The sequence below is a fragment of the Eschrichtius robustus genome, chromosome 8, assembly GCF_028021215.1.
Source record: "Eschrichtius robustus isolate mEscRob2 chromosome 8, mEscRob2.pri, whole genome shotgun sequence".
Classification (NCBI taxonomy): domain Eukaryota; kingdom Metazoa; phylum Chordata; class Mammalia; order Artiodactyla; family Eschrichtiidae; genus Eschrichtius; species Eschrichtius robustus.
In genome coordinates this window covers 63,458,800-63,484,465 of record NC_090831.1, presented here as the reverse complement: position 1 = coordinate 63,484,465, position 25,666 = coordinate 63,458,800, and positions in this window count along the sequence as shown.

Below are 25,666 nucleotides of genomic sequence, written 5' to 3'. Positions count from 1 at the left end.
AACTGCTGTTTTGCTACGTGATATGCTGACTATTGTTTCAGTAGCTTTCTCAGATTTGTTACCATCTCAGCAATAATTTTCCCTGAAATATAAGTTAAATTTATTTAATTATTTTTTACTTTTATCATCTAAGTTGTATTTTCTTAGTGATGGAAAAAGAGGAAGCATAGAAATACTCATTCTTGCTGCATGCTACTTTCCTTTTAGCTTATCAGCCATAAAAATTCACACAAAACTTGGAATGGAAGTGTGGGATCATTCCTTTTGTTGTGGAACCAGGTTGGGATTAAAAAAGAAAACCTTCTGTGAAAAGTAACACATAGTGGTAAAGGAAAGAAAGCATTAGGCCGGTTCTTGAAAACATGAAAAATAAAACAAAGAAACAAAATATTGGGCAACTCAGGAAGCTGATTGGAATTACACATGGTAGAAGTTTACATTACTTTATAACTCCACTTCCCAAGTTCGCTCATCCTGGCCCCATAGAAATCTCAGTCTCACGATCCCCAACTCCGGCAGAGTCTTAGCTCCTTGATGCTTCCTCACTGAAAAGCTCTGTCCTGGAGATTGGGGATAGTCAGTAAAATTTTTGGGTTTGGAGGCATCCCTAATAACACTGTTCCTCATCAAGATACAACTCTTCTAACGTACACATACAATATCTCATATTATTCCAATACTCTCTAAAACTTAAGGACACCCCCTGGCCTCAGGTAATTTGAAAACTTCACATTTATATAAAAATAAATTTTTATTTTGACATTGCAATGACAATGTTTTGTAATTAACTAATTTACTTGTATAATGTAGTCTCTCCAGCAGAAATTCAAGGAGCAGGGAGGAGAGACATGGTTTTATTCCCCACCATATCTTCAGTGGTAAATATATGTGGAAAGTAGGAAGCAAGTAAAAAGCAGAGAATTAGCAAATAGAAAAATACATGTTCTCACCCCATTATAAACATGAGAAAAGTACTCTGAGTAGTTTCCTGTAGCAGAGCTGTTTTTAACCTATGATGTGTGGGACCCATGACTCTGTCTTCATATGCTTACATAATGCTTTGAAACATTATGGACTAAATTGATATTTGCAGACTAATCTGGGAACTAAAAATCGTGCACAATATTGCACATAATAATGTTATTTCTATGGTGATATCTGTAGTGATTTTCAGATACATGAATGACAATCTTTGTAGTGCAGCCTATTTCATAATTGAAGTACAGGAAATGTCTAGTTGGAAAATCAGAAACCAGAGATTTAAAATGGGTTATGAAGATGTTGGAAGGTTTGGAGAAGTAAGTGGGAGGTGTGGTTGGGGGACTTGAACAGCAAAAGGGGGCCCTGAGATGGAAAAGGAAGAAGAGAGTGTTACCCAGAGATCAGGAAGCCAAGACTACTACTTGGCTGGAACTCATGAACTCACACTTACTGCTGATCTTCCAGAGGTGCTGCCTTTGTTGTTGCTGTTGGAACCTTGTTGCTTCTACTAAATAAAAACTCAGCCTCCTGGTGCTGCTGAACCTGCACTAATTCTAAAGCCAACACTCATGTGCAGTTTCTGCTAGACACACATTTGCCCAGAATAGCCCACCCTCCTCTGTCCTCTTGGTCCTGTTGCAAGGGCTGGGAAGAGCAGAGCAAAAAATATCTTCTTCATTTTTACTGCTCTGCCATTTCCTGCCAGGGTCCCTACTTGTTGAAACTAACTGAGAGTAAGCTGGTAAATATATCTGGAAAATGCAGTTTGCACTTCTGCCTCCTGAAATCCAGAGGGAACACTGAAAAATAGAAATGTAGGTGAGAACCAAGGAAAAACTAACCTGCACAGTCTACAGCTGTGTTCATTAGATAGTTTCCTATATTTAGTTTAATTTTGTAAGCATACTTTTTATTCTAATTTTTACATGATTAGACATGGATCCTGGATATTGTTTGGAAGATTGACTGTTTTATAGGTGTGCTGTTGAGCATCAAAATACTGTATACATTTATGTAGTGTATATACTATTAGACTTAGTAGGTCTCATTAATAGTGTGATGCTAAATGATATAAATAATCATAGTTACCTGACCTTGAGTGTGAGGGCTGGAAGGGGACTTCTGTAATACTTGTGTATAATAATGTAGTCTTTTGGGGGATTTTCAGGAAGCTCTGCTGTGTTTTGTAAACCAGACATCATCTAGAGTAAGTACTTGGAAAAAAATTGAAAGCGTTCATCAAGTTTGTTGATCTCTAATCTAATTTAGGAATCAAATTTGAAAGAGCAAGTGAGAGAGAAAGCTTAAAACAAAAGCAGAAAATTTTCAGTTAATAATATGTTTATTCTCTAATGAAGGCAATGGATAAAAGAAGTTTATGTCATACCTAAGAGACAATTTTGCTGGAATCTCAGGTCATTGTTTTTAGTATAAATTCTGGTGAATCTGTCATGGGGTAACACTAATAAAACCCTGCTCAATAATCAGGTAATCCACTGCAACAGTGGCAGAGAATGTGGTGGAACAGCCTTACATGTATTGTTTCTCTTACCAAGTCTGTGCCTTGCTGGCATTGATCCAGATAATTTGCTTGCAGGCTGTTTGCAGTCTTTTCCAAATTTTTCTTTCTTCTGAGGAAGGAAAGGATATTTCATATACTTAATTTCATGACTATTGTGTTTGTATAAATATAAGTATTGCTTCAACTATTGTTATCAGTTTCCTCTGAAATGATATCCAAGATTTTAATGCAACCCTTATTATTCATAAAGACATTGAACCTGCTGGATTCTGCTGCTGTTTGTTTAGCATATATGAATATATCTTGGAAAGACTTCTCAAAATTTGCTCCAGCCTTGACAGTCAGAAAAGTCTATCTCTTGTTATACTTTTCCAGGTGCTAATCAAACTAAGGCGAGACTCATTGAGAATCAAGAAGGACTTTTATCATTAGCTTCCTAGACAGTAACTTGGTTTCCATCTTCATTTCCAGGGAATTTTCTGGTCTGGCTTTTGGAAGGATTTAGTCTTCAGTTTATAGATGAAAGCTGTCAGTCACTGAACAGGAGGAGCTCTAAGGCATAGAAACATGGACAGGTTTATCAGGTGCATAAAGAGCAGGGGTTTAAATGGAGGCAAACTGGTTCCTGCATCTGGCAGCTTCATGTTTTTCTTTCTTTTCCCCCCCATCCATTCCCTTGCTTCTTGTAGTGTAAGACTGTTGATTAATAACACAGAAATCTAACTGCCTGAATTGGAATCTTCTGTAGATAAGGCCATGTTACCTTGGCAAGTCAAGCCCTCTGTGCCATGAGTACTTGATCTGTAAAATGCGGACATTATAGCACCTACTTGATAGATTTTTTGTGAAGGTTAAGTAAGTTAATACTTGCGAAGTGTTTAGAATAGAAGCAAAGTAAAATGTAGGCAGTCTATAAATATTAACTCATTTCCTTTCCATGTGCTTTTGCTTCCTTTCTCTTTTTTCAGCTGTTATTGTTTGCTTCACTATCAATTTTCCAGCCTCAGTCATGGCTGTGAAGTTTTTCTTCCCTTCCTTCCTCTGTCATTCCTCCTCCTCCTCCTTTCTGCTTGTCTTCATGGGAGTCTTCTCGATCATATTTACTTTTAATCAAATTAACAGTTTCCACTTGTTCATTTCCCTTTCCTCTTGCTTTTCTCCATAGCTCTTTCTCTGGCCTTCTTTCCTCTCTGTTTTCTTCTCACCCCTTCTCTCTTCTTTTCCTTCTTTCTCACTGCTCTCTCTCCTCTACACTCACGCAATCACTTCTCATAGTCTCCATGGCAGTCGTTTGCCTTTAAAACAAATAAAAACCACTATTTGTCCATCTTATTTATTATCATATTAATTTGCCTTTGTAAAACAGATCAACTGTTTCCTTGCCTGGTGATAAAACCAGAAGGGTCAACTTAGATATTATAAATGTGCAGTCTAATAATTTCATGGAAATAATCATCCAAAAAAGATATTTCTAGTGAGCCTAGTGAGTAGCTTCGCAAGGCACTGATCACTGACATCTGCACCCCAGAGCACCGTCATCTACTTACCCAGAAAAATGGCTCCACTCAAGCATGGTTTCACTTCTCTTAGAGAATGACTGTCCTACTTATCAAGAGGATTGAGGCTGCAAACCTTAAACTACTCCCCTTTAATTCCATTGGTTTCTACTTTGTTCTCTTTGACCCGGGCTCTTCTTCTTTGCTCCCATTGCAGAGAAAGTTTTCTTCCTCCTTTTTTCCAAGATTTGTCTTGCCATAATTTTACATTGTCCTCATCATTGACTTTCTCTTCAGTTATTTCTCAACTGTTCATAATTCTCAAAAATTTCCCCTTTAGAGGCTCCCTCACTCAATTTTGAAATGCACCAATCTTAATAGAAAGGCCACTTAGTCTACCTTCTTTATTCATCACCAAGTTATCCTTTCATGGAGAGTGTTCATATGTGACTCACCTACAGATGGTACTTCCACTTTCTGACAGCATTTTCGTGGACTTTGCATTCTGACTTTTTCCATTTGTTCACTGAAACACCAGTCTTGGGAGTCAGCTGCCTCCTCATTACCAACTCCAGAGCTGTTTTCTTGTGGACTTTATACAATTTGATAATTTTGACTAGATCTTAATTCTTCATAGTATTTATAATTTGTATTTAGGGAGCAAAAGGGTACACAAAGCAGAAGTTAAAGTCATCCGTTGTATCACTGGCTTTAGTTTGTAATTTGGAGACAGGTGAAAGTCTTCTCATCCTCCAAACTAACCATCCAGAAGTAATCTTTTATTAACATTTTGATGTTAATCCTAGTAACTCCAGTAATTCCAGCTTTTCTAGTAATGATGTTCATTCCAGTCTTTCAAAAAATTAAAAATTTTATTTGTATCTTTATGTCTTTCATATGGTACAAATACAACATATATGACCATGTTTTAAAAACATACAGAATATTTTTCTTTTTAAATCTCTTTACTGATTATATTTCCAAGCTTATCTTTTGTTTCTTTAAACATATAAACCATACTTATTTTAGGGTCTTTGATAATTACACTAGCTGTAATTTATGAGGGTCTGTTTCACTTGCTCTTTGTTTTGGTTGGTTTTTATTCATGGTAGCTTGTTTTCTTGTGTGTTTTGTGAATTTTCCAAACTATGAGTTTCTCGTTTTTCTTGCAAATTTATTGATACAGATATGTTGAGGCTACATGTTTAGTTTGATTTCTACAGAAAATATTTTTACTTTTTTCAGACTCTTGGGAGAACTTCAATTAAAGGCCATTTTATTTCAGTTTTTTGTATCTCATTTAAAAATGTTTATGGAAATATCAGTTATTTATAGAGGGGAACATAAGTGAAAAATGGAATATGGATTATCAAAAGATGAACAAACCAATTGCCCAGATAAAATAATAGACGTTACCAGAAGCCTCCTGGTGCTCACTTCACCTCTGCCCAAAGGTAACCATTATTCCAACATCCAATCTGTCTGTTATTTTTACTTTTCATTGTAAAAACATTCTTACTTTTAGAAAAGTTGAAAAATATTAACTTGAACATCCATATAGTCTTTCCCTAGATTCACTGACTGTAAACATTTTGCAAAACTTAGGTTTTCTATCCTATTACTCATGCCCTCTGCAGTCATCAAAGTTCGTATCCTCCAGGGTCCAGCAGAAGCTTTCAGGATGAAAGCAGTCTTTGGCACTAGGTTACATCCCAAGATTCTTGGTAGTACTGCATTTTGGAGCTTTGTGTCCTTTTCACTTTTGTGCCAACCCAGCGATGCATTTACAATGGTGTTTTTAAAAATATATTTTATGCTGAGTTAGTTGTTTCATTGGAAGGTTGTATAGGGTATCTAATCTACCATATTGTTAAGCAGAAGTCTGCTGAATGATACATTTTAGATGTAATTGAATAGGCATTGATTTTCAAGAATTGAAAGAAAAATGTATGAATAGAAATCATAATGAATGTGAATATCTGGTTAAAAATAATGAAACTCTCTGAATTATGGTTTATTATATATTTAATGTGATGGCAGGTTTATAATTTTGTTTTTTAAATAAATTAATCAGATGATATTGATATTCTACTCACTGTTACTCAAATCGCCATTCTTGAGAGCTATCATATTATTTTTTCATTAAATGTATTTGAATCAAGTTTTTTTCATTATTAAGACAATATATATAATTTATATGTATCATTCATATAGAGATACATATACACATATGTATAACATGTAGTTATATACAGAAGTGTGTGAATATATGTTTTTGTACATATATATATACACACACCTATGTATAACTATGTTACAGTTTTAAAAAGACATTTGAAGATAATAGCTTTATAATTATGTGTATTTTTCTTATGCTGTAAAGAGGAAATACATGCCACTCAAGTCACTCTCTGGGCTTTGCATTTATTTATAAAATGTAAGCCTATATTTTTTAGCCACTAAGTAGTATATTAGGAAGCAAGTCAATGTGTTTCTGAAAGTGAAAAACCAAACAAAGTAAAAGAACTTCAAATAACTGGCCCTGTACTTAAGGAATTTAAACAATTATAGGGTAAATATGACCCTACGTATAGGTCCTAGGTTTATATTCCACAAGGTCTTTGCAGACATGGCAGTAAAGCACGTAGCAAAAATTAATGTTGTGTTTACTTCAGTTTGGTTTCTGACTGAAAGAGAATGAACACAGCCTGTGTCTTAAGGCAAAGTTTTCCTTCTGGGTCTGATCTTACTGTTACGTGTATCCTTTAGGCTTCCTTTTATTTTTTCAGCTTTACTGAGGTATAATTGATAAATAAAAATTGTATACCTTTAAGGTATACAACTTGATGTTTTGATACATGCATACGTTGTCAAAGGATCACCACAATCAAGCTAATTTAATATATTTGTCCCTATGCATAGCTTTTTCTTTCTTTTTTTTTTTCTTTCTTTCTTTCATGGTCAGAACCCTAAAGATCTACCCTCTTAGAAAATATCAAGTATGCAACACAGTATTGTCAATGACAGTCACCACGCTGTACGTTAGGTCTCCAGAATTCATTCATTTTGTGTAATTGAAACTGTGTACCCTTTGACCAACATCTCCCCATCCCTGCCCCAAGCCGCAATGAAGATATCACCCCACACTTGTTAGACTAGCTATTATCAAAAAGATAAAAGATAACAGGTGTTGGCCAGGCTGTGGAGAAGAGGAAACGCTTGTACCATGTTGGTGGGAATAAAAATTGGGACAATCACTGTAGAAAACAATGTGGAGACTCCTCAAAAATTTAAAAATATTGATAAAACTACTATATGATCCACCCGTCTCACTTCTGGGTATATAGCCAAAGGAAATGAAATCAGGATCTCGAAGAGATATCGGTATTCCCATGTTTGTTGCAGCTTTATTCCCAAGAGCCAAGATATGGAAAGTGCCTAATTGTCTGTTGACAGATCTATGTATAACACATTTTCTTTATCTGTTATGCATGTGAATATGTGTGTGTGTGTGTGTGTGTGTGTGTGTGTATAATATGGGCAATCTAGAAAGAAGAGGGTAGCAGAGGAGAAGGGACATAGAAATAGGAAAGCATGAAGAGGAGCAAAATGCTTATTGTGTAAAATGGGGTATTTATCCACTACTTCTTTCTGAATGTGGGGGAATCATATTCACTGTCGGTTATGCTGTTAATTGAAATGAAAAGCAACTTAATAATTTCTCTGAGATTTACCTATAGAGCAGGAAAAAAAATATCAAATATTGGTATTTCTCATCTTCCCTAAGCAAACTTACACTTTCTGTGGAATCCTTTGATTCTTTAGTGAGAAGATTGTGATTAAAAATAAGCCGGAGGCATCTCTGATTTTGCATTGCAGCTGTTTGGGCCCTTTAATAGTGAGCTCAGCTGTAGGGGCTCAAGGTCACATTATCCGGGCAGTGGGAAAAGCTCTGTCACATTCTGCCAGCGTATATTTAGCATCCTTAAGAGAAGATTTGTGATGTGTTTAAGGTCGAGAAGCCTTGTTTTATGGTCCTAATCATCAGCCTTATCATAATACAACCTTGGGAGAATTATTTTGACAATCTTTCAGCACTTTATAAAAATCTTTCACATAAATTTCTTTGTAATATTTTGCGTTCTTATTTTTTTATTTTTCGGCCACCCATGTTAGCAGGGTTTGGAAGGTGACTTTCTAAAGCTTCATTACTTTTGCCAGGAGAAGAGAGAGGTTTAATTAAAAACCTTTCTCATCTTCAATCAGAGCATACAGAGTTTCTTGTTTTTTTCTTTTGGTAGAGGAAAGGGCACTTTTTCTGTATTCCTGTATCAAGTGCACTTAGATAAAGAAAAAATTCTATCAGTAAAAATGCCACCAATGTTTTGGAAAAATAAAACAAGGAAGGATGAGGTAGCCAACTGCACATCATTTTTTTAAAAGCTTTGGATTATGGCATTTCCCTGGCAGAGATCTTTTTCCCCCACTCCACACACATACGCATACACATACACATAATTGGATGATATCAATACTTAAACTTTTCAGTTTCTCCCTGTGATCAGTAACAGCAAAACTTAGCGAAAAAGCAAAAATCAAACATATCCCTGGCCATTCCTCCTGTAAAGAATCGACTGCCCTTTCTTCTAGTTTTCAACACTTCATTATTTTCTAGTGTAAAGTGAATAAGTACAATGTAAGTAACTCAATGAATCAACACATGTTCATCAACTCCAAGAAGTACATTAACACTTCCTTTTTTTGAATCTGCCAATTTTATGAATGTCCTATCAGCGGTTATTTATTTGACTTGTTTATTCTGAGCATCTGGTAAACTATTCTTTGTGCATAGTATCTTATATTAGTGAGAATCTGTTGGCTGTGTAGAAAAAAAAACACACTCAGGAATCGCCAGGGTTACTGGTTTGTTGTATGGATGCAAGAGATACAGCAGTAAGATAAACTAGGTCTTATGAGATCCACAGAACAAGACCTGATGTGAGAGCAGGAACTAAAGTACCAGACTAGAAATGGAGTTACTCATGATTCTGAGGCATTTTAGAGATGTTCGCATCAAGAGGTTTGTGGACATCTAGCTCTGGCTAATCTCATCTCTGTTCTCGCAGTCTCCGTGGGTCTTTTAGGCTAAGAAGTAGGTATCTTATCCTCTCTCCTGAATGACTTTTTCGTAACTCATAGATTATGCCTATTAATGACTTCAGAACCCATCAAAGCTCCAGTCCTGAGGCCTTGCTCTGCCAATCTTTTTAAGTTCAGTTCCCGCTGATGGTTACATTTTTCACTTCAAAGTCAGATCACAGAGAGATAATTTGATTGATCTAGTTTCTTATCACTGGGCTTGACATAAAGTGGACAAACGACCTCAAAGTCTTTTCCCAGTCATCTCTGGTCTTGGGGGATAAGAGTAGGTTTATAAGTTAAACATGTGTTGCCTTAAGCTTCCTTGTTTGCCAAGACATGATGTGAAGCAGTTTCTACTAGTAAGAGCTCCAGATGCGTAGGATCGTAATGATGATTCTGGTGTCTCCTCAGCACTGTACATTTGAGCTTTCTTCTCATACACTTTGTTGAAACTACTCTTGTCAAGGTTATCAGTGATCTCCATTTTGCAAAAGAAAATGATCACTTTTCATCACTCCTCATATTATTTGCTCTTTCAGCAACAGACAATTAGTGGACCATTTCACTCTTAAGGAATTTTTTTTCCTACTTTTCAGAACTCCACACTCTCCTGATTTTCCTTCTGCCAGGTAACTCCTTTAGCTCCGTCCGCTTTATTCAGTACTCCTCCTCCACGTAACCTCTCATTCTAAGACCTCAGGCTTAGTCTTAAATGCTATACTTTTCTCAACTCTAATTTCTCTAAAAAGTCTGTTATAAGTCTCTGGGTTTGAACAACATCTGTATTTTACTGACTCACAGCTGTATTCTTCTAGTTCTACATCTCCCGTCAGTATCAAACGTCTATTTGACATATTCACTAGAATTTAAATAGGTCGTCTCAAACTAAATAGATCAAAACTGCAATTTTGATATTACCCCCAAACCTGTTCCTGCTTGATTTTGTTCTACCCAGATACCCAAGCCCCAAACAAGCAAAAAAAAAAAAAAAAAAAAAAAAAAAAAACATATGTGTGTGTGTGTGTATATATATATATATATATATAAAAGCAAAAAAAGTCTTGATTCTTCTCACATTTTACGTGCAATCATACCATCAAGGGCCGTCAACTCGGCCTCCAAAACAATTGTGCTTCTCTTGAGCTTCTCTGTTCCCCTTAGCCCAAGAAACTGTCATTAGTCACCTTACTTTATGTAATAGATTTTTAACTAATCAGTCTTTTTCCCTACAATGCATGCTCTGCAGTCAGAGTCATAATTTAAAAATGAGAATCAAACCATATCACTCTCCTGCATAAAATCCTCCAATGGCTTTCACCTACACTTTGGAAAAAAAAAGAAAATCCAGACTCCTTAACATTTGTGCAAGGCCCTATATTATTTGTCTTCTGCTTACATTTCTTGCTTCTGTATCTATTCTACCACATTTTTGCTTCCTTTCTCTGCTTTTCATTTGTAGCAAGGTTATTTGTGATCCAAAATCCTTGGCTCTTTCTGCACGATTATATTTTCCCTCATATTTTCGAATAGTGGCTCCTTTTCCCTATCAGGTCCATCTCAAGGGTCATCTCCTGAGGAAAGTTCTTAGAATATCCAAATAAAATTTAGCCACAGCTTGAACTATCACTCTCTTGTCCTTTATGCCGGCATCATATCTATATGGAAATGCCTCTATAGTAAGGAACTATGCTTAACTTAAAAACATTTTTAATCCCTTTAAGTCTCCTTGTCAACTTTAGGGCAGGACCAAAGAGAAGGTACATAAAAAACAATGTAATTTACTGTATGAAGAGGTGCTCTGAGTCTGGTTAATATTTCTGGAACACTATGGGTGAGAAATGTGGAATTAATTTGAAGATGTCAGCAATATATTACCCCTACTACTGCTCTTACTTGGAATAAGATGATGGGTCTTTTTTTTTGCAGGGCAGAAGAGTGGGGGACTCTAATGAGATTTTTGGTTAAAGGTAAAACTTAAATCTCATTTTTAAATCACTACGTTCAGAGCAATAAAGAGTCACGTGACTTTGCACAATTATGTGATCTGTCTGCAGTGTGGACTTGAGCAGCATCTCTGGATTGTGTTGTGTCTGGTTTGGGGCTTGTATTCAGGGTGGAGGTGACATGGCGGGACACATACCAGTTCTTGAATATCATGGCTGCTACCAGCCATGATATTCAAGAAATAAGGGGAGGTCCTAAGGGGAGAGGCAGCCTGGGCAGAACGCTGTTTGGAGTGGTGTGCTCAGCTGACTCTGGGAGCGCTGCTGTTAAATATCCGCTTTGAAGTTGTTCTCTTCTCTTTGGCATTCATGTTCCTAAGCCTTCTGTAAATCTTTGCTGAATCATTGCCTGGATTTAGCTGGCCTTTTGAGAATTAAGGTAGGAGAACGAATGTGAAAAAAGCAGCAAACAGCTTGATGAAGCCGGTTATGAGATGATAAATGATTCTATTTTCCCATCATAAGTGTCCACTTGTAGAACACACAGGGAAAGTCATAGCTCTAGACAAGTGACCATTTTGAACAAGGTTTCTTGAGAGTTTAAAACAACTTCCTGGTGGACTAATGTAATTGATTTTTCAAGAATTTCCAAAATTTATTTGGGGAGGAAGCTTGGTGGAAGAATGTGTTTCCTGCACTTTGGGTCATGGGACCTCAAGGGCTGTCATAGTTTAGACACCAAAAGAAGCATGACAAACATGACTTGATTTTGGAGTTTCAGGTTGGTGGAGTCTGAACAGGAATCAGGACATCCTGATTACACTATGAGCTTATCTGTGATATAGTATTTATCCAGATAATTTAAATAATAATAATGCCTCAAAATATGTTTCAGTTTGCTTTATTTTCATGACGACCCTTTGGTACATTATATTTTGATATTCATGCTAGTTTAGCCATCAGAGGACTTCTCTTTCTACTATATTCCTAGTAGTTAAGATTAGTTAGAGATTGAAGTTTGATTACTGCAATGAAAATAATTTTCATGCTATGATTTTGTGAGCTTTTCTTCTTTTTTATTTGCTTTTCCTTGGCATTTTATTTATAAAGAAATCATTTTATTTTCTTGGTGTTTATTACTATGAATGTTTCCAAAATCTAATCTTATATTTCTCTTGGATTTTTTTTTTTTTTTTTTGCAGAAACAGCTGATTTTCTCTCATGAAGGGATATTTGAGAGAATCTGTAGTTTGCTTAAAATAGTCAAGACAGACATTTGAACCACGTGAATACATTTTAGTATTGTGTCCTTTGTAAGAAATAGGTAATACTTTATAATTTAATTCTTCTTGCATTTTATTTGATTTAGTTCTTTTGATTTAAAGGGAGAATTGAATATTTTTCACTTGATACTGGGGCATCTGAAACGTGACATTTATTTAATTTCATTTTTGCATGGACATTAGCGTGGCTAGATAACCAAAGAGCTGTTCCGAATGAAGCAAATTTCGAAACATTAGATAATTGGCACTTTATTATTAGAGAATGTTAAAATTAGAGAATGTTAAAATGTTATGCTTACACTTCTTCTAGTAGTCTCTGTTTATCTGGTTAGGATAAATAGAATTGTCTCATTTATATGATTAACACTGTTCTTTAGTCCATTGCTCTCAGGTTTACTCCTGCCTGTGTCTCAGGACCAGACCCCTGAATATTTTGGTTTCTGACTAGGTTTCGTGAGAGATCGCAAAATGTGAGGAAGGCAAAGACCAGGCCACCGGCTCCTTTTCCCTTCTAGGGGAGCATCTCTTCCAGGCTTTCAGCTCCACTGGGGACAGTCCCTCCCTTACTGGTCCAAGCACCCATCCAGCAGGACTGCTGCTGGCCCCAGCCCCTGGGTTCCAGTTACACCCACTCCTACCCTTGTCCCTAAGGTATTACCAGCTGTCTGCGGTTTCTGTTCTCTGGGCTGCCTCATCTTCCTGAGGTTTTCTTTTCAGGTCTTCTAGCAACTTTATTTTTCCATGTTAAGTTCTTTTTATGAAATAACCTGGATTGTCTAGGTGACCCCCACCCCCCTCCATGAACCCTGAATAATATCAATACAGATACTTTGTGGAAAGAATAATAAACAGGCTATCTTTTATTTTCTTAAAAAGTGATTCTAATCAGCACTTAAAAACTTAATTGGGTAATTGTAATCGGAGTAAGTAATATACCCCAAAGGTAGAAAATAAAACTGAATACTGAAGCTTAAAGGGCAAATTCATTCATATTGTTTTTCTTTTTATATGATATTAAATAGACACCTCTTTAGTTCAGTATTTCCCAAGCTTTAAAAAAAAAAAATCCTAACATTGTTTCCGTGAATATGGAAAATTACCCTGAAAGTATATTTTATGTAGTATTAGCTTATCAAAAAATGTGAGCACTATTAATTTTTCAAAAATCCACGCCAGTTTTTGAGAGTTTGATGACCCAATTGATAAATCAGATTTTCTTTCTTTTTTTTTTTTTGAGATATAATTGACATAAAACATTATATAAATTTAAGGTATATAATGTGTTGATACATATCAGTAGCTTTAACTAACACTTCTATCACATGACACGCTTAATTCTTTCTTGTGGTGAGAACATTTAGGATCTAGTCTCTTAGCAATTTTGAAGCATTTAAAATATTATCTATGAGAAGCAACTTTGAACCAAAAGCTTCTACGTGGCTCTTGCCTTTTTAATGCATACAAGTTTCTACGTGTATTCGCATCTCAATCCTGTAATGTTTAGTAATAGCTGTGACGTAGTTTTGGAACTTCCTTAAACAGACACTGTAGACGATGATTAGTAATCTAATTTCAGGGGGAGAGCCAACTAATGCCTCCTTGAAAAACAAGTGTCATTTTGTTCATTCAGATATTTCAGTAAGTAACATATTTCTTAGGAATAAGTGAGGTACTTTGGACAATCTCTTAATGTGTCAAATAACTTTATTAAAATTAGGAAACTATAGAAATCTGAAACGAAAATGTAATGAAAGATTTGTCAGAGGAGTGAAGATAAGCTCCCCTTTCTTCTTCCTTCAGGGAGCATCTTTTTTTGGAGAATTACAAGAAGAATAAAATTTTTAAAAAATTTACAATTTTTCCATAGTTTACTAACAGGAAAAAATATTGAAATAAATACAATATTTATTATTTTTTTAAAATTTAGTTTTGGCTGCATTGGGTCTTCCTTGCTGCATGCAGTCTTTCTCTAATTGCGGTGAGCGGGCTTACTCACTGCGGTGGCTTCTCTTGTGGAGTACGGGCTCTAGGTGCGCTGGCTCAGTAGTTGTAGCGCACAGGCTTAGTTGCTCCGCGGCATGTGGGATCTTCCTGGATCAGGGATCGAACCCATGTCCCCTGTATTGGATTCTAAACCACTGTGCCACCAGGGAAGTCCCATAAATTGCTATTTAAAAGTAGAGTTCAGTATCAGAAATACCTACATGCATTGTCACTTACGATTATTAATGATTCTCATATTTCAGCTGTTAGAGTCATGGAAGCAATTTCTCATTGAGAAAAGGCTTTTAAAAGAAAATTGTGAATGAAAAGAAAGAAATTATAGGACAGGATTAAAGACAGATTTTTATATTTTGATTAGAAAAATTTATTCCTTCTTTTTCACGTTGAGAGTATATCATTCTTATCAAGCCTCGAAGACCACAAAAGTAAATATTAGCTTTGCTTAAAGAAAGGAAAAAAGCAATTGAATTTGTTTAGCCTTTACTGAGTTCTGCCGAGGGAGTGGTTATTTAATGGGGCAAAGTGATTGAGACTACTTTGCAGGGTGAGTAGCGCTGGATTGGCAGGGAGAGCTCTGCAGGGCAGCGCCGTGAGGAGCTGGGCATCCCAGGCAGCAGTGGATGGAGTGAGGTCACAGAACTGCACGAGGGGAGAGAAGCGTGATCCTTCTTCTGTCATTTCTTTAAGGAGAAAAGGGGGAAAATTAGTTTATTTAATAAAAAAAGCTACCCTCATCATTATAAACCCAGGAGTTGAGAAACCCTTTCTCAGACTATCTTACTATCTAAACCCAACTGTAAAAACTCATCTTCATATTCCCTCACTTATCTGTAACTGAGTGTCCACTCCATCATGCCAGGTGCAGAGATACTGGATAGTAATGTAACTGGAAGAAAGTCTGAATTTTGAAGGCAAATAGACTAAAGTTTACATACTACCTCTGTATGTATTCAGTGTCTACAAATTGCTTACATTTTCAGAGGTTCAGTTTCTTCATGTGAAAATACCCATATCGTGAAGTGAATTTTGGATTTTGAAATAATGAATTTAACAATCTGGGAGAGTGTTTAGTACCTAAAGGTTCTCAGTAAGTGATGGCTGTCTTTATTTCACATCGAGTCTATAAACTTGTCTCAGCTTGCAGCCCAAGTTGCTCCAGCTTTATTATTAAAAGCGAGAAAAATCTCCTCTGAAGGTTGCTGTACTAATATAGTGAATTTTTCAAGGCTCAAATGTGAAGTTGAATGTAAATATGTTTTTGTAAGTGGTAGGATGTCAAATCAGCACATCTCAAAATGGGTTTCATGGAATTGTCATGAAGGAGATTAATAGCTGTTTCTCAAAAGAAGGTTTTGTGATTAGATAAGCTAGAAACACAGAATTTAGGACATTTTAGAAATTTTCTTACGTTACAATGTTTTCTGAGGAACGTAGAGAGAGTAGTAGAACACATAGAGTTATTTATTTATTTATTTATTTATTTACTATAAAACTTTTGTTTTCACGAGGCTTCTCATGACTCCTCTCCAGGGGAGAAGTCTCTGAAGTAAAATGTGTTTATAATTATTGTGAAAGTAAACTAAGATATACTTTTTTTTTTCCAAGCGGGTCTCAGTTTTGTCTTTCTCTTGCTAGAAGCACTCTGACCCATTAAGTAGAGCCCTGTAGAAAACAGACTTTACCAGAAAGAAAACAGACTTTACCAGACAGAAAACAGACTTTACCAGAAACTGTTTAATATTTATATAAACAGTTTAAAGAAGAATATGGAAATGCTCTACTTCAGTATTAAGGCAGAATAAAGAGAACATCTTTATCTGGGTTTGTAAAGTTCTGATGGAATTATTTATTTATTTATTTTTTAACATCTTTATTGGAGTATAATTGCTTTACAATGGTTTGTTAGTTTCTGCTTTATAACAAAGTGAATCAGCTATACATATACATATATCCCCCTATCCCTCCCCTCTTGTTTCTCCCTCCCACCCTCCCTACCCCACCCCTCTAGGTGGACACAAAGCACTGAGCTGATCTCCCTGTGCTATGTGGCTGCTTCCCGCTAGCTATCTATTTTACATTTGGTAGTGTATATGTGTCCATGCCACTCTCTCACTTCGTCCTAGCTTCCCCTTCCCCCTCCCCGTGTCCTCAAGTCCATTCTCCACGTCTGTGTCTTCATTCCTGTCTTGCCCCTAGGTTCTTCAGAACCTTTTTTTTTTTTTTAGATTCCATATATATGTGTTAGCATACGGTATTTGTTTTTCTCTTTCTGACTTACTTCACTCTGTATGACAGTCTCTAGGTCCATCCACCTCACTACAAATAACTCAATTTTGTTTCTCTTTATGGCTAATATTCCATTGTATATATGTGCATTCATATATATGCACATATATACAATGGAATATATTGTATATATCATCTGTCGATGGACACTTAGGTTGCTTCCATGTCCTGCCTATTGTAAGTAGAGCTGCAGTGAACATTGTGGTATATGACTCTTTCTGAATTATGGTTTTCTCAGGGTATATGCCTAGTAGTGGGATTGCTGGGTCATATGGTAGTTCTATTTTCAGTTTTTTAAGGAACCTCCATGCTGTTCTCCATAGTGGCTGTATCAATTTACATTCCCACCAACAGTGTAAGAGGATTCCCTTTTCTCCACGCCCTCTCCAGCCTTTATTGTTAGTAGATTTTTTGATGATGGCCATTCTGACTGGTGTGAGGTGATACCTCATTGTAGTTTTGATTTGCATTTCTCTAATGATTAGTGATGTTGAGCATCCTTTCATGTGTTTGTTGGCAATCTGTATATCTTCTTTGGAGAAATGTCTATTTAGGTCTTCTGCCCATTTTTGGATTGGTTTGTTTGTTTTTTTGATACTTAGCTGTATGAACTGCTTGTATATTTTGGAGATTAATCCTTGTCATTTGCTTCATTTGCAAATATTTTCTCCCATTCTGAGAGTTATCCTTTCATCTTGTTTATGGTTTCCGTTGCTGTGCAAAAGCTTTTAAGTTTCATTAGGTCCCATTTGTTTATTTTTGTTTTATTTCCATTTCTCTAGGAGGTGGGTGTTCTGTTGGAATTAGATTTCATTGCGTTACCGCTAGATAAGAATGTCCCTACTGATTACAGAAGGGAAAGAAAAGAAAGATAATTGAAACCTAGTTCTAACCAACCAGAAGGATGTTTTCTTAAACAGACCATTCTTCTCATTAGCGTGGCAAAGTATAATATTTTATTTTTAGTGCTTTGGAATACTTTACCCTAAATATATTTTCTTATAGCTGGTTGACTGTGGGACTTAGCATAGTTTACATTTATAGTCATGTGAATGTAACTATCCGTATTCCTGTTAGAGTGGTGGGGAAAATTCGGTCACTGTATAATTTTAAAAATCCCTCTCCAGGCACCCATTGTGTTCCTAGGAAACTCAGGAACAGAATTTGATTCTTAATTCCACACATTGTATTTTATCCATTAAATCAATGTTTTGGATATGACAGCTTATATTTGTATGTGACTCTAGACAGCTACAGAAATACCACTGAGTTCTTTAAGTGCATTTTGATAATCACAGTTGTGTGTATTGGTGGTGCCAGTGCCTCTGGGGTTCTTCCTGATATTTTAGACATGAAAAGCAGTAAGGGAAAACAGCTTTGAGGCATTAAAAAAAGAAAAGAAAAACAGGGGCATTGGTCATTTCAGGGTTAAAACCTTTTGAATTCATGCAGATCGACACAATGGTCCAGCTGGTACTATTTTTTCACACAATCCCTTCAATGAATAGCCTTTCCCATCCTGGGATTGATAGTTTATTTTAATAATAATTCATTCTGTCACAATGGTTATGTTATTCTTTACAATAATCACAATATTGGCATGAAATAATAGCCTGGGAAGAAGGAAACCATAAAAGCTATAGTTAAGGGTATACATATCTGCATTAAATCCTAATCTTGTCAATATCATAAACTGAGCCCTGAATCAAATCCAAAGCTCTAAAAGTCTTCCCCGTTTAGTGTCCTTTGATGTCTGACTCATCACACGGTTCTACACCTGTGACACTCTTCTCTAGGTAGCTAGGATATTTCCTTAAAAATATGTTTAGAAACTTGTGAGTCTATTTTGAAGAGGTAGAACATAAAGTTGGGATTGGGACAAAATCAAAGCAGAACAGATGGTTCAGAAGACACTGTTTATTTTCCTTAAGATTTTAACCTTATTAAATAAACCAACAAAACAAAGCCCAGGATAGCAACAGGCCTTGCATGGAATTTAGTTGAGAATGATGCTCTGGTTGCAGCTTGTGTCAACTGCCAAAACAGGAGAGCACAGTACTAGGCAAAGCCTGATGCCCTCCAATATCTGCACCAATTCATCTGGTGCAGCAGAGAAGCAAGGGGAAACGCAGCCAGTTTGGAGGAAAAATCTGTGAATACCTTAAGAACAATGGCCATTCATAAATGTGGAGAAACTGAAGCTGAAATATTAAGTCATTTTCATATCAATATATGAAATACAACAAACAAGAGTCTTTGAAAGAAAATTAATGAGGTAGAATGAAGTCCCATAGACATTGTGCTGGAAAATGTTTTTTTCATCCTGAATATCCAATAAGTGCTTACTCCCCACCCTGGGCACCAAGGTAATAACCTGTGAAAGTTACTTGGATCCATGAGATTACTGAGATTAATCATGGGATCTCATTATTTATATCCATGTATTTCTGGTTGAAAAACATTTCAAGAGAGTCTTTGAGACCTAAATGAAAAAACCAAATCGATATATGGTTTTATTAAATTAGCTCACTTATATTAAAGCTGTAGTTCCAGTCTTGAGTGTGGGTTTATACACACTATTTTTTAAGCTTCTCCATTAAAAGTTTTTTTACTTTATAGTTAAGACTGAAATTGTTTCTTCATACTCTATTTTTTATCACCAAATTCCCAATTCTTTTCCCTTTAAAATGTTGAATTTAGGATTGCATGGATTATCTTTTAAATACATATAAAAACATGTGCCCATTTGGTTAGAAACCCATGGAGTCTCTTTTTTGCCTTTAGAAAAACTCCTGGAAGCTTCACTTCCCTTCATCATCTGATCCCTACTTAAATGGTTTCTCCCCAAGCCATTCATACCTGCTTCCATCTTAGACAGTAGACACATCCTATAAATTGAGTCCTTTTTAGACAGTGTTTTTAGACTGCTCTTTCACATCTCCGTTTCTTAGCAATTCTATCTCCTCTGCCAAAAATGTTCTTTCCTAAAAGTTCTATCTATTAACATCACTCTGATTTTTCCATATCCAGTTAAAATGCTTTGTGAAACCTTGGCCAATTTCTCAACTTAAAATTACTCCCTTATCTATGTTATTTTTAAAAAGGTTTATGGCAAGAAAGGATAACGTATTTTGGTGATAAAGAGTTTGCAATAGTATTAACTGAGAGCCACTTGGAGTTCATAGAACTTACATCAAAAACAGTCTTGAATAGGTGTACTAAAATCTCTCTCCAGTTGGTGTCTTTGGGGAGGTAGGAAGTAACATTATTAAGTGCCTGCCAGGTAAAGTACATTGTAGGTGTCTTAATTTCATTATAAAATATTCATCCTCATAATAACATCAAGAGGTACATTGCAGATTTTTGACATGGGAAAGTTGGAAAAGGGTTAACTAGAAGTGGTCATTCTTTGTGATTAGTTAGGGCAGCATACTTGGCTCTCTCTAGTTCATCCTAAGGTGATAGTGAGGCAAAAATTAGGGAAGCTGGCAGTTTTTGATAGAGTCCTAACCACTTTGAGCTAGTTATTACAGAGGTCGTGGTTTAGCTAACCTAGACTGGTTGCTTCAGATTGTGAGCCAGAGTTCTGTTTTACTGTAGGGTCTTGTAATGTTCATTTGTAAATTCAGTCTCTGTTACATTTAAAGACTTACAGAACGACTGGTCTATTGATATTTTTAGCCCACTCAATAGTGTGTGAGAGCTAGGGACATATTTTATGACAATGGAAATGTGACGTCTATGTCCCCAGAGTTCACTGTCTTACTCCACCACCATCAGAGTGGCCTGTTCAGTGGGATTATGTAATAAACCAACAGATGATGTACAGTACTGTCTACAACACCTAAAATATTCAGGTGTGGGAACCACGGGGTGGAATTAGGGTTGGCTCTTCTTACCATCCTTCCAGTGACCCAAAAGCAGAATTTGTGTTTCCCATCCTTGCAAACTTAATCTCAGCCAGGTTAACGTTTGGTTTCGTTGACTCTTGGAAAAGTGGATTTAGTGGATCAATTCTTGCCCCTTTTCCCTTCTGAGTATATGGTCTTGAAATGCAGTTTATATCTACTAGAGAGAGTTGTCTGGGAGATGGAACAATTAGTGGCACTTAGTATGCATCTTCATGTTGGTTCTTAATCCCTTCTGTCTCACATCCCTTGTCTTTCAATGTAGCTCCATGAGACTTCCCTCCCTAAGAAAGCAGTAGCACACATATCTTTGCTTTAGGCTCTGCATTCTGTGGAAACCAGGCTGTGACAGCAGGGTCCCAAGAATAACCCCTAGGTGTCTACTTTGTTAAGTACAATTCACTGATTTGAAACGACTGAACCAAGTTTAGATGTAGGACCAAACGATCATCCATTCGGTTGAACTTGATAACTAATTTAGACATACAAAAAATACTCAGGAGGAATTTAGATATATGTGCATATAGCTCAGAAAAGGTCAGCATTGGCTATAAAATAAGATGGGAGTCATTATTGTGAAGCCATGGTGAGCATGGATTGCCTAGGAAGAGAATGCAGGGTAATAAGATAAACAGATCTATGAGCAACCCTAGGAAATATTACATGTATTACTTGAAATGAACAACTTAAATTGTGTGGAAGCAGAGAAGCAGCTGATGGGGTGGAACAAAAAACAAAGTGAGGGGCTATGAAACCCAAGAAGGGAGAGTAGATCACATATGAGGTGACTGGCAACAACATTGAGGTTTACTGCAAAGTCAAGTTCCAAAACCATCTATTAGATGTAGAATCATGAAGATTTTTGGTGATATTGGAGGAGAAGTGATGGGGAAGCTATTTTCTTGAGATAAGGGATACAGAGGGGCAAAGATGTACTAGGCATTAGGAAACGGCACAGAGGAAAGAAGAAGCATAGGATGTTCTAAACTTTCCACAGTTCGGTGTTAAAATATAGAAATAAGACAGAATGAAGAATGCTACCCATGGACACCAGCTTTGTCTAAGAATACACTTTGTATTATTATGAAACTTCTTACAGCGTGGGGTATGGAGAAAAAAGTTTGTTTTTTTCTAACCTGGAAAACACCTAGTGTAGTAGTTTTGTAATAGCCTAAATAAATAAGGAAGTAAGTAAATTTCTTTTATTTAAGGAAGTAATTTAAACGTATATGAAAATGTGTGTTTGTGTGCCTGCATGCGTTTTACTAGAGAAAACAGACATTTATCCAATTTTAAAAGAGGTCCAAACCCCCAAAAGATAAAGAACCATTTACATAGACTATATTCCAGAATCTCTGTTGGCAAAAGATTCATTGCTTTTAGACATTTTTAAATTACTGAACAAAAATACAAGACTGTAGTTATAATCTCAAGTATGTTCATGTAAGTCTGAAGTGTGGGAAATCATGCAGATTCTGATAGGGGGTAGATAATTACAAGCAGCATGCAGAATATAATTGTAGGTGTAAATGCCAAGAACTGGGAGAAGCATGAACAAATGAGGGATCTAAAAAGGAAATTAATTTAAAGGAATCAGTGTGCTTGAAATAGCAGGTTAGGTTCTTTCTCCCGGAGCAATTTGTAGAGGAACAGTAAAGCATCTATCTAGTGAATGGTTAATTATATCTGAAAACTAAAAATCTATATATCAGTAAAAAAGCAGGTTATTTCCTTGGCCTGGAATGATCTATATCTTCCTCAACCTATTGCCTGTGGTTAACATAAGAAGTAGCAAAAAAAAAAGATAATTTGAGAATTATCATAATAAGAAATACAACAAACTTCCAAAATCAAAAACCTTTTTTCTATGTAAACTCAGGTTTGTAAATATTATCAAATTTTAAAACTGCCAAACGTTACCTATAATTTCCTGTTGTATTCCATTTGAAATAGATGCTTAATATATCTCCAAAGAGTAAACATCAATGGACTATTATTCATTACTAGGAAATTCACAGACAGTAGGGTTCCATGTTTGATCAGTGACTTTTTGTTTTGTCACTTTCTTTCACATGTTTAGCTCAGTTGAGCCAGATTGTAGTTCCTAGAATAGGAGTTTGAATCAAATGCAAGATGCAGGCTTAGCTTTAAACCTGTTGATTACCTCTTCTTAGTTGTCTATCAATTCTGTTCTAATTGGTTTCGATTTATTGACCAAACCCTTCCCAATGCTGTCTCATTTTTGCCCTATTTCGTTTTCTTTAGCTCTCCAGGCTCCTCTACATTCTTCCCGCTATTGAGCTTGGAGGTTTCCTTTTAACTTTTGGACTCTAATTTGTGCCTCTATTATGAGTCTCTGGGGAGAAGTGACTTGCATGTTTTCAGCCATCTTCCCATACTTACAGTATGCCTAAAACGGCACCCCTAGTTATAAGATCTCATCTTCTTTTCAAGTTTTCTTCTTCAGTCACCTCCAATTCACCCTCATTTGTTAGTCCCTTTGCTGCCTACTTTAGTATGTTGGTTCTAAAATCATAATTTTCTCCCACTTACTGCTTCATATAATTTCATGTTATAATCCACTTGCTAATCATAAAAATTAGTTATCTCTTATTCCTGACTCTCTCTCTCCTTTCTACTAGTATTTGTTATTTATACAACATCTTTCCTAACACAGTATCTCTCAGAATTCAAATTTAACCCCTTTAAGAAAAAAGAAGATACCTTTTTTGTCATTCCTTCATGTTTACTGAAACAGCTCTGCAAGTCACAGAGGCTCAATAAATACAGCAGCTATCATTCATTAATAACCCATTCTCATTTTCCAAATCTGATTGGATTTTGATTGATAAGATTTGATTTTGGCTGCAGAGAATACTTGTGGGGTTTATAATTTTACAGAAATGTAAGAGTACTAATTTCTAAACTAAAATATACCTCTTCCTGATATATTGTTAAACTGAATTATTGATTGGGAATTCTTATGGGCCAGAGATGGAATAATTTCAGCAGCAGTTTGAAAGGATGTTTGTAGGAAGTAAACAGCTAGAATGGGGCCTGAGAAGGAAGCAGCTATCATGAGTTAAACAAGTTGTACATGCCCATGTATCGTATATTATTTTATTTAAAAGAAGTGTATTTATACTGAATGTTAGTTATCATAGGAAGAGTTACATATGTATGAAGTATTGCCTTTATTTTGGAAAGGAGAGAGAGAGGTAGGGGAGGTGGAAGAGAGGATACAGATGTGAAGAAAATTAAGCCACTGACTTTGTGTTTGCCAAAATGTGTAAGTTGAGAGGTTTTCCCTCAAAAAAATGTGTTACCATCACAGACATGCTATATTTTCTGCCACATCTTTAAGATACTTGCAATAAATATATGTCTGATAAGCATTCTGAGAAATTAATTTGTAGGCTATATTGTAATTTTTATTATATACAAAATCTATGTTTTTTTAATAGATGAGATTTTTAAAATGTTATCCCTGAACTCTGACAAAATCTCAGATATATAGCAAGGCATTCTCCTGAAAGCCTATTATTGTGAAATAATTTATTCAGCAAACTTGCTTTTAGTTAAAAAATAATTAAATTTATTAATAAAATCAGATTTAAATATATTAGTGTAATCTGTACTACTTGAATTTGTATATATATACTATCACTAAAAGCAGCATCATTACTGCAAAGTTAGTATTTTTTGTTAAATATTGAATCCTTTGGGAAGTGTAATAGTGAGAAAAAAAGTTTCATTTTATTTCCTCAATGCATAGAAGCCAGAGCAAACATTTTTCTTAATATTTAGAAAAAAACTTATGCTAATCATATTTGCCTACTGACTGGATAATACATAAATAATTGTGTCTCACAACCTGGGAGAAAGAGGAAAAAATATTTTCCATCAAATGTGGTTTTGAAATCCTTTATCTATGTACTGTTCCACAAGTATTAACCATCTCCTTAGAGCTCTGTAACACAAAATATAGTTGTCTCTTTAGAACTTTGTAGCACAGACAAGCTAATTAAATAATTACTTTAGAGTTAAAAGAATCTGGAAATACTCACTACTGAAATCCATTATGTGTAATCATTTATAAACTTTTTATAGTGTGTCAAATTGCTGTTTTGTTTCCATAGAGGATACTTTGGATGATCCTTAAGAAAATTCCAACATGGGATCAAAACATTTTTACATCTCTAATGAAATATATTTTTGTAAACGATCAAGAGGCCAATAAAAAAACCAAGGCCATCATTCTTTAAAGATGCCAACTTCTGTCACTGTGCTCTTGCCTGCAGGATAGCTCCATGTGTACACTGAGAGGAATTAAATTAGGACCATATGCGAATCCTCCACTTGAAACATTTTTTATATGCCTGTCTCTATTGTCTATTTGGGGAAATAACTTTCTTTTTGTTTCCCTAATAAGGCAAAAGAAAGGCTTCATGAGAACGAGGTCTAGGAGCTTTGCTTCTTGTATTAGCTTAATGTAACTCAAGGCATGAGAAGTTCATTATGAAAGGGACACCCGTCTGTTTGATGCATGGGGAGTCTGAGTTAGTCCTGCATGACGTTCTCAGTGATGAACCTGGAAAACACTCTGTTATTGTCTGCCTCAAGCCTGGAGAAGGCACCTTTCTAGCTCTGGGGACTAGGTTATCTGGATGATTGAGTTACAGCAGAGAGCATAATAGCTAAATGTAATTTGGACCTTGGATTGTATAAGAAATAGTCTGGTGAGACCCTTTATCTCTCTGTCTCTCTCTGTCTCTCCCTTTCTCTCTCCCACACACAGACACACACGCACATACGCGCTTTCTCTTTCTCTTTCTCTCCTGTGGTCTAGAAATTTCCATTACAAAACAATTAAATAATTAATTTACAGTCTAACTCAGCAGGTGAAGCATGCCTAATTCTGGGACATTGTAAAGCAGCAGAGCAAGTGAGTCCGTGGATTATTTTGCTCAGCATTCCAAAAAAATGCATACTGGAAAAATATTTTCACTTTTTAGTTAAAATGTTTATGTCAATACAGCATTAAATCCAAGAGTTGGTGAATTACCCCAAGGTGTTTTATGGTAACAAAATATTTCAGTGT